Source organism: Leopardus geoffroyi, chromosome B2 (assembly GCF_018350155.1).
Source record: "Leopardus geoffroyi isolate Oge1 chromosome B2, O.geoffroyi_Oge1_pat1.0, whole genome shotgun sequence".
Classification (NCBI taxonomy): Eukaryota; Metazoa; Chordata; class Mammalia; order Carnivora; family Felidae; genus Leopardus; species Leopardus geoffroyi.
Window position 1 is genome coordinate 64,201,546 of NC_059332.1, and position 13,367 is coordinate 64,214,912.

General features: G+C 39.0%; 1 protein-coding gene across 1 annotated transcript in view; it reads left to right on the plus strand.

Moving 5' to 3' along the window:
- The window catches only part of SMAP1 (small ArfGAP 1), a 203,171-nt gene that overhangs the window by 180,100 nt on the left and 9,704 nt on the right, over positions 1-13,367 (plus strand). The gene's annotated exons all lie outside the window — the stretch shown is intronic.

Genomic DNA, 13,367 nt, shown 5'->3' on the forward strand with positions numbered 1-13,367 from the left:
AAGGGAATGTTTGAAGAAGAAGTTAAGGATATATATGTAGGGGATTTTGCTGGTGACTGACAGTTTTAGATCATATACTGGAAGAGTTCCAAAGGTGGCAGCGATAGGAGATAAGGTCAGAAAGAGGGATATTTTGCTGATGGATTTTTTTGTAGCAGAAAATGACGGGTGTCCTACTCAGAATACAAACACCTCTTCAGTCTTGCTGGTTTATCAACTTCTTAAGTTCTTTTTAAAAATACTTTCTGACATTTTTTTTTTAAAGCTTTGTTATGCATGACATTTGATGACTTTGTGAAACTCTAGGAGACCACAGAGAATCAAAGGTCTCTTCTAGCTCAAAACAGTGATTCTAAATCAGGATTGATTATTGGTATATACTTGGGCAGCAGACTATTTTTCTGCTGCCCAAGGTAAACATGCCACTCTCCCCTCATGGGACTCTGGTTTTCCTTTGTTAATTGAAACATGGTGGGGAGTAGAAGCAGGTGTCTTGAAGTATGATTTATGGTCATGGAGACATGACAGTATATGCTCATGTGAATGAGACTGGAACAGGCATTAACTTGAAGCACTTGCAGAAAATACACAGAAAACCCTCACATAGTTTGGTTACACACCCACAGAGGGTCCATGAATCCTAAAGTTTATTGTTTATATTCAGGATCACTTTTAATCTCATAATAGGGTAATCATTAAGATCATTTTTTAGTAATTTGATCTTCCTTTTGAATGACACTTTGGTGAGTCCATGTTCTTCTTTTCAACTTACTGACTCAAGCTAAACCTATTTTCTTCAGCTCACCTTTCCTAATCTACTCTCCGTCCCAAGGTCAAACATAAAATGCTCTCTATCTGCTTTATAGCAAGGGTTAGCGAAATTTTTATGAAAAGGGCCAAATATTTTGGCTTTGTAAGCTACACGGTCTCCACAACCACTTTGTAATATGTAAGTAGCTATAAGCACATATGTAAGCAATTGAGCATGACTGTGTTCAGAAATATTTTAAAATAGGCAGTGGGCTGTAGTTTGCTGATCTCTGCCTTATATTCTTGATTGTACCTGCAAGAACTGCTTCATATTTAGGTATTCTAGTTTGAAGCCTGTACAAATATGATTTATTCAGTGTTTTACTCTCTAATACCAGAAGGGGGTCAGATACTTGGTTATCACTTACCTACTAGTCTTGGAAATTATCTAATGTCTTAATTAAGGTTCCTTTTCACTAAGGGCCAGACTGAAAATCCCTGAATGCTCTAGACTCGAAGCAGACTGCAGTCTCAGAAACATCTTGACTTGAATGTGTACCCCTATGTTAGAAGAGAATTTAAATCAGTTTCTAGAGCATGTTGGGGTGGTGTTCTTCACGGTCCCTACCTGTGTAGTTATTCTAGGACTGGGAATTACGCAGTTATGCTAGTCTCCATTTTTTTTATTTGTGTGTGTGTGTGTGTGTGTGTGTGTGTGTGTATTGCTGCTTAGTTTTTCCATGTGTGTGTGTGTGTGTGTGTGTGTGTGTGTGTATTGCTGCTTAGTTTTTCCATGATAGAAACGGACAGACTGCTTAGCAGTTGGTTAGGATAATCCCCCCAGACTAATACTTCCATCCAGTAGCGCTTTTTGCTTTTTTCTTTTTTTTGTAGAAAACCCCATCTGAGAATAGAATCCTCAAGGTTGAGCAAATGCTCTAAGCGTAATGCTTGAGAAGGATCATAAATTGCTGGTGTTAAACGTGACCTTACAGGTTTCAGTTCAGTCTGCCACCAGAGGTAGAAAGCCCTCCTGCAGGGTTTCTATCTTGTGGTCGTCCATGCACTGCATGTGCCCTGCAGCGTAGCTGGCCCCCCTTGCCAGGAGGCTTTGAACAGCAGGCCTGTCAGGCACAGAGGGGTATGTGTGGCTGAGGTGGACCATGGAAGGTACCTGAGAGAATCGGGTCCTCAGTGCTCCAAAAGGCATCATGCAAAGAATCAGTATGATCTTGGTCATGAAAATCTAGCCCAGGGTATATTTACTGCTTAAATAAAATTATGCTTACTCATTTTAATCTGGGGAAATTTCTGCCTAAACATTTCATAGTTTTATTTTAAATAATTTTAAATGCCGAAGTGTATAGAGGAATAGATACAGGTTCCCTCAATTTTTCTTAATTGGAAAGGAAATATATAGCTTTGGGCAAGTTTTAAAGTTTTCTCACTCATACTTGTGTTTCAGGAAATACACGCTTTAACTTATTTTCACAATGGCCAAGTGTAAATGAGTTGACAGTGCTAGTTAGATGTAGTTATGAATACATAACCTTCTTCCTTCCTTCCTTCCTTCTTCCTTCCTCCCTTCCTTCCTTCCTTCCTTCCTTCCTTCCTTCCTTCCTTCCTTCATTGAGAGAGAGAGAGAGAATGGGGAGTGGCAGAGAGAGAGGGAGAGAGAGAGAATCCCAAGCAGGCTCTGCACTGTCGGTGTGGAGCCTGACATAGGGCTTGGACCCACAAACCATGAGATCATGACCTGAGCCAAAACCAAGAGTCAGACGCTCAACCAACTGAGCCATCCAGGCAGCTCCCCCTACTTAATTTTCTAGTAACATATACATTCAAATTTTATATGATGAGTGAGATGAATATATTACTCTTGTTTTCTAAGTTTTTTGCTTCTAAAAGCCTTTCTTGGAAAGAAACCAACTAAAGGATAAACCCCCCACAAAAGCACTCTACTTACTTGTCAAGTAGAAAATTCCTACAGGGAAATTTCTCTTCTTCAAAGTTCATATGCTGTGAAATAAAACAAATTTGGAAATGTGCTGACTAAATGCCAGACGTAGCAGCTGTGGCCCTGGAAAACCACCGGTGTCCTGTGAACTGTGCATTGACCAGATCAGGAGGATGTTTTTCCAGAGAGAAGGGCAGAAGGAAGGAATATTCTAGCATAAGTACCCTAAATAATTTTGTGGTCTGTTAGGTTTTTTAGATATGGTTTTAAACCTAATGAAAACATGTATTGCTTCTTCTCAGAAGAGTATGTTCAGGGAACTATTGTAAACTGTTATATTACCCTTTCAAAAGGAAGGAATTGTTTTATTTTTGTGTAACCATACTTCTGGAGGAAACAAAATGCAGGTAGATGAATATATTGCTGTAAGAAGACTGGCATTAAGCAGATCCTTGCAAGTGGTCCTGAGTCCATGCTGGGGAGAAGTGAAAGATAAATCACCTAAGGCTGGTGAGCTATCATTATTTCCATTTTATAGGTGAAGAAACTGAGGCACAGAGAGGTTAAGTTGCCTAAAGTCACATAGCTAGTAGGTTACAGAGCCAGGCCCATGTTCTTAACTATTACACTGCGTTGAGCTGTGACACAGAATAAAACTCAAAGACTACCAGGTGACCTTGTGCCACACAAAACAGATATTGGATCCTTATCATATTGATAGCTGGTGGCATTGTGTCAGAAGAAGAGCACTGGATTTAGAGGCAGTAACCTGCAGTTTGTGTGGGCTCTGGTGTTTTCATCTAGGAAATGGAAATAAGAACCTCTGTGGTTGATGGATGGAATCTAAATGAAGAAATAAATGTGAAGCATATAGCACAGTAACTTGTATGCAGGGCTGTGCTGAGACTGTAGCCTGAATACCAGGTCAGGGGAGATGAGTAAGAGATAGCTCAGGCCTTTGAAGGGGATGTGCAGAGGAGGGACTCAAATTATACTATGTAACTAGGACTCCTCCAGACTGTTGTCACACAGCATGGTCTTTGAGAGAAGATTTGCAGCTCCTTGAAAAGCACTAAGGAGGGGCCCCTGGGTGGCTCAGTTGGTTAGGCGTCCAACTTCAGCTTAGGTCATGATCTCACGGTCTGTGGGTTTGAGCCCCGCATCGGGCTCTGTGATGACAGCTCAGAGCCTGGAGCCTGCTTCGGATTCTGTGTCTCCCTCTCTCTCTGCTCCTCCCCTGCTCATGCCCTGTCTCTCTTTGTCTCAAAAATAAATAAAAACATTTTAAAAAAATTAAAAAAAAAATAAAAGCACTAAGGAAATTGGGTGGCCTCGAAGAAATCTAGTCTGTCACCATGTTTTAAGCATTTAGAAAGAAATTTGTCTTATACAATTTGTTGGTTTTTTTAAATTTTATTTTTGAGAGAGAGAACATGTGCAGGGGAGGGGCAGAGACAGAGGGAGACAGAGAATCAATCCCAAGCAGGTTCCACATTGCCAGCACAGAACCCGATATGGGGCTCAAACCCACGAACCATGTGATCAGGACCTGAGCCCATATCAGGAGTCAGATGCTTAACCGACTGACCGACTGAACCATCCAGGTGCCCCTACAATTTGGTTTTAAATTTACTTACATGCATGCATACATATATATGTGTATATATATATATACACACATAAATACATATACATATATATACATACATACATAAAACGGACAACAAATAGAGCAAGAGGGTTAAGATCATCTTTTAAGGCCACTTCAGTCATTTTAGTAAAGTAGTCTAAATACCACCTTTTTAGCAGTAAGAAAATTAACTAAAAAATAAAAATAAATAGCTCCACTTAACTCTCAGGCACATTTTTTTTTTTAAGGCATTTGAAAACAATTTGAAGCTTGACAATTTTAATATGCTTTCAATGGACATTTGTGACTTGAATTTCACAAAGTAACGCACATGGGAGTTTATTTCATTTCATAAAGCAATTCATGTGTTTTAATACAAAGGAATTCCAAATAACACTTTTATTAAGGAAAGAGCTTTAAATGGTTTCTTGTGTAGAAAATCAAAAAGGTTCTTTGAGTAACATGAAAATTTATAAAGCTTTAAGAAGGAAGTTTGCCATTAAGGAGAACATTACTGCATCTCATGGAAGCAGCCTTCTTTAATCAGTGCTATTTCCACTTTAAATTCATTCCTTCCTAGGATGACACCTCAGTAGTTACTGATGAAGAATTAGACTTGGCAGTTTTCATTGTAGCAAGGGTGTACTCAAGGCTGAATATTCATGCTCAGTCAAAAATGGTAATGAAAAACCTAACATCCATTTACTTATTATATTCTTATCTGCCTTAAACTAGATTAGTAATACATAAAATCTCATGTTGCTCTTTGACATTTTTTATTATTTGTGCAAATAGATTATGACCAGCTAATACATCTGACATTCAAGTAAAGGATGAATTTAATTAATATTTACTGAGCGCCAGCAGAGTTCATGGAACTCTAGTAAATACCAGAAAATGCAGCTTCTCTGTGTGTATAGTAATACAAGTTGGGGATGAGGTTGCAGTCTGGAAACTGGAAGATAGAGAATTACTGCTGAGGGAAGAGTGGGATTATGTAAGAGAATTGGTTATGAGAATTCAGTTTGAAATCTGGAATAATGCTAAAATTCCTGATTTAAATTTTACTTTCCTCAATTCAGAGGTTAATTTCTTGCTGCTGCTTGTCAGGAGGAGGAGCAAATGAGTTGTTTCAGTTTTGGGTTTTGTTGTTGTTGTTGTTTGTCCTGTGGAGATTTATTTCAAGTAAGATCCAGTGTGTTATGGAGGTCATTTTTGGAGCACCTGCCAGGTTCTATGATAGCACACTTGGAACAGATCTGTAGTTGAGAGTAAGATGTGCTTCCTGCTCACTAGGCAGTGGGTGGAGGAGATTGGCCTGTGTGTGGGTAGTTGTGTGTGGTGCTGTGTGGCAGTGATGCACTGGCCTCTGGACAGTGTGACTCTGGAGGACATATATCTGCTTTGGAGATAGAATTCCAACCTCACTGTCATTGGTGAACTGGAGAGAGGAAGCCCCTGGGATTGGGCTTTGTGTTAAGCATCAAATTAAGGAGGTGGCTCTACTGTGTCCTCCTGGTGAGATGACAGGAGGGAGTGGACAAGGGGTCTGGACTGTGAACATGGTAACAGGGTGCGGTAATGAGGTCTTGTAGCATACTGGGATTGCCTGTCAACCTAAGTATATTCAGATGCCTTTAAAAACTAAAAATATTGAGGTATTTGGGAAGGCTGCCACTTTTGTAGCCCCTGGATTTGGGTGGAAAAGTCAGTAGGCCTGGCTGACCAGATGTGGGTGACAGGTCTACAATGGAAGTAGTGTTGGGTCGTAAGGACTCAGGAGTCATTAGTTGCCTCAGAAAAGGAGCTCGTGTCGAGTACAGTGAGTGGACCTGGTGGTAGTGAAGCCAGCCCTGCCCTGCAGGCACTTTTATTAGTGATGTAGGGCAACTTCTGTTTTAATGCTAGATGGGGAAAGGGCACCTATTTCTGCTTAGGGGCTCCAGAAAAAACTTCTCAAACTGGTTATGGCAGTTGAGTTTTCTAGGTACACCACCAGAATTCTGTTGAAATCCTAGGCCTAATGTGTACAAAAATCTCTTAAGGTGATGTGATTAAACTGAGATACTTTATAAAAAGCATTGATCAAAGTACCTGGCATAAAAATATTAGTTTTAAAAATGTGTCATTAAAATGTAAAGTGTTATATTCTTATTTCCTTTAGTTTATAAATTATCATTCAGAGTTACTGGGAATGAGCCAAAAAGAAGACACTAAATATTGTCTTAACTTTTTTTTTTTTTTTTTAAACCTTTACTCATTTGGATTATTGGTGTTAGATGAGTTCTGGTATAGCCACAGTTAATAGAATCAGCAGTCTCATTTCACCATATTGAGGATTTCTAGATGACAGAGACTGGCCTTCATGACTTTGTCATATTTGAAATGTTACCTTTTTTCGAAGCATCTATCAGTGTCATGATGCAAAGCAGGCCAGTAAATGCATGCTGGGCATGCCTTATGTTCATGTGAGATGTAGCACTGATTTTAACAACTTTTTTTTTTTTTTTTTTTAGCTTAAAACATTTTAACATTTTCTTGTAAATTTATGGTACGTGTGCATTTTAAAAGTCATCTACAAACTCAGTTTTCAGATAAAACACTGGTTTTAAACTTTTAAGTTAACGTTGAAAAAAAAATAGTTACCCACAAGCAGCTAACTGTGTGCTTGATCCCTTCCTTGCCTTCGAGATTGAAATTCCTTCTTCATTTTACTGCATTGTCCTAATTTCTTCAGTTTGCTCATTGCCTTTTCAAGGGGTCCTTTGTGCTTCATTATCGTTTTTTATGATGTTGTCCCCAGCTAAATTTCTTCCCATTTGCCTTAGGCTTTTCTTGTACTCTGGATCTCCCATTATTTTTATTGTCCACCAACGACTGTTTCTGCATACTGATTAAAGGGGGCTTCTCCCTCCTCTTGCTGCCGGCTGCTCCCACCACCATTCCTAGCTGAGCAAGGAACACAACACTCACTCTGAGGTGCATGTCTGTGGTGAATTCTGATTAGTTTGCACAGACATCCACTTCTCTTCCGCTTTTGTGGCCTCTGAGCTTTTATTCAGTCAGCAAAGACTGTGCTGTTAGTGGACCCTTGATCAAAAGGATTCATTGAACTCACTGTGATACGTGAATACTTTGTTGAACCAGGCTGACTGTACCCCACACTTGCTTCTCTCAGCCTACTTTGCTCATCGATGACCACAACCACCTGTATCCTTGCCTGTAAATTGAGAAGATACTGCGCTTGGTAGGACAGAGGAGTGGGGAGATGAAGAGGAACTGTGCATGTGGTGCTGAATGGTTTTTGAACCTTTTATGTCACTGCTTTTCTTAGTGCACATAATTATAAACTATATAAAAGTTGGCTTTTAACTTTCAGAATTTTAAGTGACCTGTTTATAATTAGGTACAGTTGTAATTCCATGACTTTTGATGAAATGTGGTTTCATCACTAGAAAAGAGAACTCACTAGCCTAGGGGTCAGAAGACTGTTGTAGTGGAGATTTTGCTGCTTAACTAGGGAAGTGACATTGAACAAGTCTTTAAAGGTGTGTGTGCCCTGGTTTCTGTAACTGGAGATAATGGAAGGAGATGCCTTCCCTGTCTCTCACAGAGACAAAAATGGTAACATGTATAAACATTCTTCTAAAACGTCCAGGAAGGGGCGCCTGGGTGGCTCAATCAGTTAAGCCTCCAACTTTGGCTCAGATCATGATCTTTGTGAGTTCCAGCCCCCGCATTCAGCTCTGCTCTCAGAGTGGAGACTGCTTTGGATTTTCTGTCTCCCTCTTTCTCTGCCCCTCCCCCATGAACGAGCAAGCACATGCACGGAGTACCACCAGCCCCGTCCCCCGCCTCAAAAATAAACATTAAAAAAAAAGTCTAGGAAATGTGATATTTCTAATGATGGTAATATGACAAATAGTCTTTAACTGTCCTTTTTAAAATTTTTTTAATTATTTATTTATTTTTGAGAAACAGACAAAGCGTGAGCGGGGGAGGGGCAGACAGAGAAGGAGATACAGAATCTGAAGCAGGCTCCAGGCTCTGAGCAAGCCATCAGCACAGAGCCTGATGTGGGGCTGGAACCCACAAACTGTGAGATCGTGACCTGAGCCGAAGTCGGACGCTCAACCAACTGAGCCACCCAGGTGCCCCTTTAACTGTCCTTTTTAAATACTGAAAAGCAAAAATACAGCCGTTATAATGAAACAGTCCTTTTTAAAGAATGCTGTTAGGGGCGCCTGGATGGCTGTTTGTTGGGCGTCTGACTTCCACTCAGGTCATGATCTCAGGTTCCTGGGTTTGAGTCCTCATCAGGCTCTTTGCTGATGGCTTAGAGTCTGGAGACTGCTTCAGATTCTGTGTCTCCCTTTCTCTCTGCCCCAACCCTGCTCGCGTTCTCTCTCTCTCAAAAATAAAATAAACATTAAAAAAAATTTTTAAAGAATACGGTTAGCAAGCTAAACACAGTAAGTCAGATTAGCAAACGTTGAAATCCACTGGGAAAACCCTTTGGGAACTTGTATTTACTGATTGTGCAAGGCTGAGAAGTTTTTGTTTAGGCTAAGGATTTTTCAACAATTCTGTGAATGCTTAGCTTTTGTAGTAACAGCAACAACAAAAACTGATGGGGGTAAAACCTCTGATATTAGGGGATTATATGAGAAGAAGACTGGGGTAGAGAGAAAAGAAGACAGTTGTGTTGTAGATGTGAAGGCAGAGAAGAGTCACTGTGTCTGTCACAAGGCTGGATAGGAAATCTTGGTCAGACCTGGGAGAGAAAGTTCCTTATCTTAGGTTTTTGGAGTTAATACACGTATCTTCTTTATTCACTTGGAAAATGGCAACCTTTCCATAAAGATCACATTCCTAAGCAGATGCTTCCTCTGTCTCATTCTAAAGGATTCCAAAGTTCCTTGAACTTCTGTTATGAGTTGACTTTCATGGCAGCTCCATGATGGTAGGTGGTTACAAAGAGAGCCTGACTTTGTTGTTGGTGTAGAATGCCTTTCTGATACTTCAAAAGGTCAGATTTTAAATATACATATATATTTTTAATGGAATGAGAAAATGAAGCTCTTTATAGTGTGGTAGTAGAACATGAAGTCATGTTACCTTGCAGTGAAGAAAATGAGCTATGTGGTCTTTATATTAAGGACAGTATGTATTTACTGCTTCTGTAATGATGAAAGTCTGGAAACTACCTAAATGCCCAGTAGTGCAGGATTGAATAAGTAAGTTATCTTAAGTTCATGCAATATGGAATGCAGTCCATTCTCACCCACACATACACCATTTGATCTAAAGAAAACGACTTTGATATATATACGTTGTTTTAAACATATGTTTAGAAGCATAGAAAATGTAGGGACTTTTTTTATTGTGATAAAAATACACAACATAATTTATCATATTAGCCAGTTTTACACATACAGTTTAGTGGCATTAAGTACATTTATTCACATTATTTTGCAGCCATTACCATCATCCATGGTAGTGAACTTTTAGTTTATTCATTTTTGCATTATTTGCATCTTTTACAAGAATGTATTGATCTTATTATAAAAATTGACTTAGATTATAACCCAAGGCTTTGCACTAGCTCTGTGACCATGGACAAGTTTAATGTTTTTACCATTTGCAAATGAGGATAATTAATAGTACCTCTCATGGCATCATTATAAAGACTAAAGAAGTGTATGTATATGTTGATGTATTTGTATTTTTTTAGGGTGACATGAAATAAGCACTATACTGAGTGTTGGCTGTTATTTTTGTTGGTTACATATGTGATCCTAAGGGTGTGAAGAGTAAAACGAGACTTCAAAACCACATAACGTGCCGCATGTTGTTTTATAATTAGACTCTGAATAGGGTTTAGACTTGAAAGTATAAATAAAGTAATATTCTTAAAAACAGACATACATTTCTGAAAAATGTACAGTTTATAAAAGTAATGAATACAGGAGCGCCTGGGTGGCTCAGTTGGTTGAGCGTCCGACTTCGGCTTAGGTCATGATCTCACGGTTCGTGAGTTTGAGCCCCGCGTCTGTCTCTGTACTGACAGCTCTGAGCCTGGAGCCTGTTTAGGATTCTGTCTCCCTCTTTCTGCCCCTCTCCCACTCGTGCTCTCTCTCTCTGTCTCAAAAGTAAATAAACGTTAAAAAAAAAAAAAAAGTAATGAATACAGATCATTTGCCTGCAGTTGGTGAACCTCTCGGTTCTCATACAGTGTATGCTGGCACAATGGCGTTCTGTAAACGAGGTTGACATGTCCTGTGGTAAAAGTCGAGTCAGGATATTTTCTCACCAAAAAATAAAAGATAGTACTTTCTCAAGTTTAAGGTATTTTTTTCATAAATTTGTCCTAATTGTTAGTGATTGCTATTACTTGAAAAAGCAAAAAATTTTAACTGAAAAACTGGAAATACATATTTATACTCAGGCTTTTGCTTTTTTACCTTTGTTCCTCTTGATTGTAGTTTGTTCTAAAGGACATATGCTTCTGTCTGTGAATTTAAACTGCATATATATATAGTTATAGTTATAGTTATAGTTATAGTTATATGGTTTTATTTCCTGCTAATAAAATGCTTCCTTGTTCATGATACAATTAAATATGTCTGTTTGATGGGGTTGTGTCCCTGTCCCCAGCTCTGCAGCTCATGGATGATGGTACCACTGGCTCACATGTCCTTGTTGAGTTTCTTAACTGAGATGTTGTAGATACCACAAAGATGATGTTCCTTTAATTGTGTTTTTAATGGAGAATACCTTGTCCTTTTAAAATATTTTGTTTCTGGTTCATATTTACATGATGTAAATGGAATGTGGAATGGACTGGAAAACATGAAATAGCTCTTTAAAGATGCCTGACTTAAAAATGAATGTTGCCATTTGTGGTTAGAAATGAAAAAAAAAAAAACTTTCATGAGTCGTATTTGAATTCTTTTAGGTCATAGTTGTATCTTAGCTTAAAATTCTGTATATTATAAATTAGTATTATCTGTGCATTGTTTTATTGCTTCATCTTTGAATTGTCCATGGTGCTTAATAGAGATAGAACATACAACACACACACACACACACACACACACACACACACACATAGAGAGAGAGAGAGAGTAAACCTATATTTTTTTTGGTTCTGATAATATATCAGTGAAAGTGATTTAAAAATATTTGCACTTGATCTCTTACAAACTAATCTTATGTGGGTTTTACAGTCTTTTAGGAATTAAGTAGTAAAAAATATTTCATTGACCCATTTATTCACTGAAATTAGTAATATGTGACTTACTGAGGCTTAAACTGGGAAATAAAATATAACAGTTTCTATAGTTATATTTTAAAAAAGAAAAGAAACCTGGGAGTTTCTGTGGTTTGTGGTAGAAATAACCTAGTATGTGGAAGACCTTCCATTAGATTTGCCAAATATTGGAAACCTGCTCTGTGCAAGACATCTCACTTAACCTTAAAGAAATTTTGAAAGATGACTAATTTGCCTTTGAGGCAAAGAGAGATCAAAAAGATTGTAAATTATTAAAATAGAAGCTTGATTAGGACATGAGTCTCAAGATGATAAGGTTTTTGGGGGTGACAGTGGGGTTAATGGGGTCCAGACCAATGGCCAAGAAAGAATTCTTAAAGATGCTGTTGGTGCAAAACGGTGATTTTTATTAAAGCATGGGGACAGGAGCGTGGGCAGGAAGAGCTGCCCTGGGATGATGAGGAGACATTGGTTATATACTTAGGAGTTGGGGGGAGGTAAAGTCAAGGGGAAGTTTCCAGTGAGATTTTCATATGCTAAAGAAGACTTCCAGGATATTGGAGGCCTAGCTATTATCAAGCTAAGGTTGTTTTCCCTGTGGCAAAGCATTAGCATTAAGACAGTGGGGAGTTCTGGAGAAACATTTTACTCTGCCTGCCTCAAGTATTTGTCAATGGACTGCAAGTTACAAGGAAATTTAGTTCTGCCATTTCCTTCTGTCTTTGTTTCCCACATCACTATGGAGGGATGATGTTGGGGCTCCAGGAAACAGAGTCTATAGGTTTCTGGAGATTAGGCTATTGATAAGATTGCCTTTTTCCTATAGTTTACTAAGATATTCATGAATAGATGGAGACTCAGGTCTTGTAGGACTATGATCTCTATCAGTTAACCATTTGTTTTTCCCCTTTCCTTTGTTCTCAGGCAGCCAAGAGGAATATCACACATATCCCAACTGTGTGTGTGGGGGGGGCAGGGTTGTGGCCTGTCAGCGTGCTAATGCTCCCTCGTCACAAGAGATTGGAGTGGGGACACTCTTAAGTGTTAACTTGGTTGTGGCCACAGGAAAGTGTGTGAGGTATCCCAATCCCTGGACTGCGCTCACAAACTCTCTACTCCAACCCACTCCAAGTCTCACCTTTTATATTTTGTAAATTCTGCACTAATGTAAAAAGGAGAGACAAACTTTGAAAAAATTTTTTTGAATGGTAGGTTAAGTAAGAAGCTGATATAGGATATTGTCACTCTGTCGGAGTTCCCATCCGGGTACAGGTCAGTGGCTTGGTACTGCCATCACTTAACGTGGCCATGCTTGAGTATACAGTGAGTTTATTTCAAAGTTTTATGGATACTTCCTACAGAATCAGTTTACACAGTGTATGTTTTTCCTTTCTATGTAGTTTTTTCCCTTATTGTAACTTTTTTTAACGCTTATTTTTGAGAGAGAGAGAGAGTGTGTGTGTGTGTGAGTGGGGGGAGGGGCAGAGAGAAAGGGAGACAGAATCCAAAGCAGGTTTCAGGCTCTGAGCTGTCAGCACAGAGCCCAATGTGGGTCTCAAACCAAGAGCCACGAGGTCATGACCTTAGCTGAAGTTAGACTCTTAACCAACTGAGCCGCCCCCCCCCCCATTGTAACTTAAGAATTCAACGTTACAAACATTTTAAATCATCAGAATTTATTTCCAGCATAGGTAAACATGATATGAAGTGATGTCGTCTATCTCACACACATGCAGGCATTCTTACTTATAAGAACA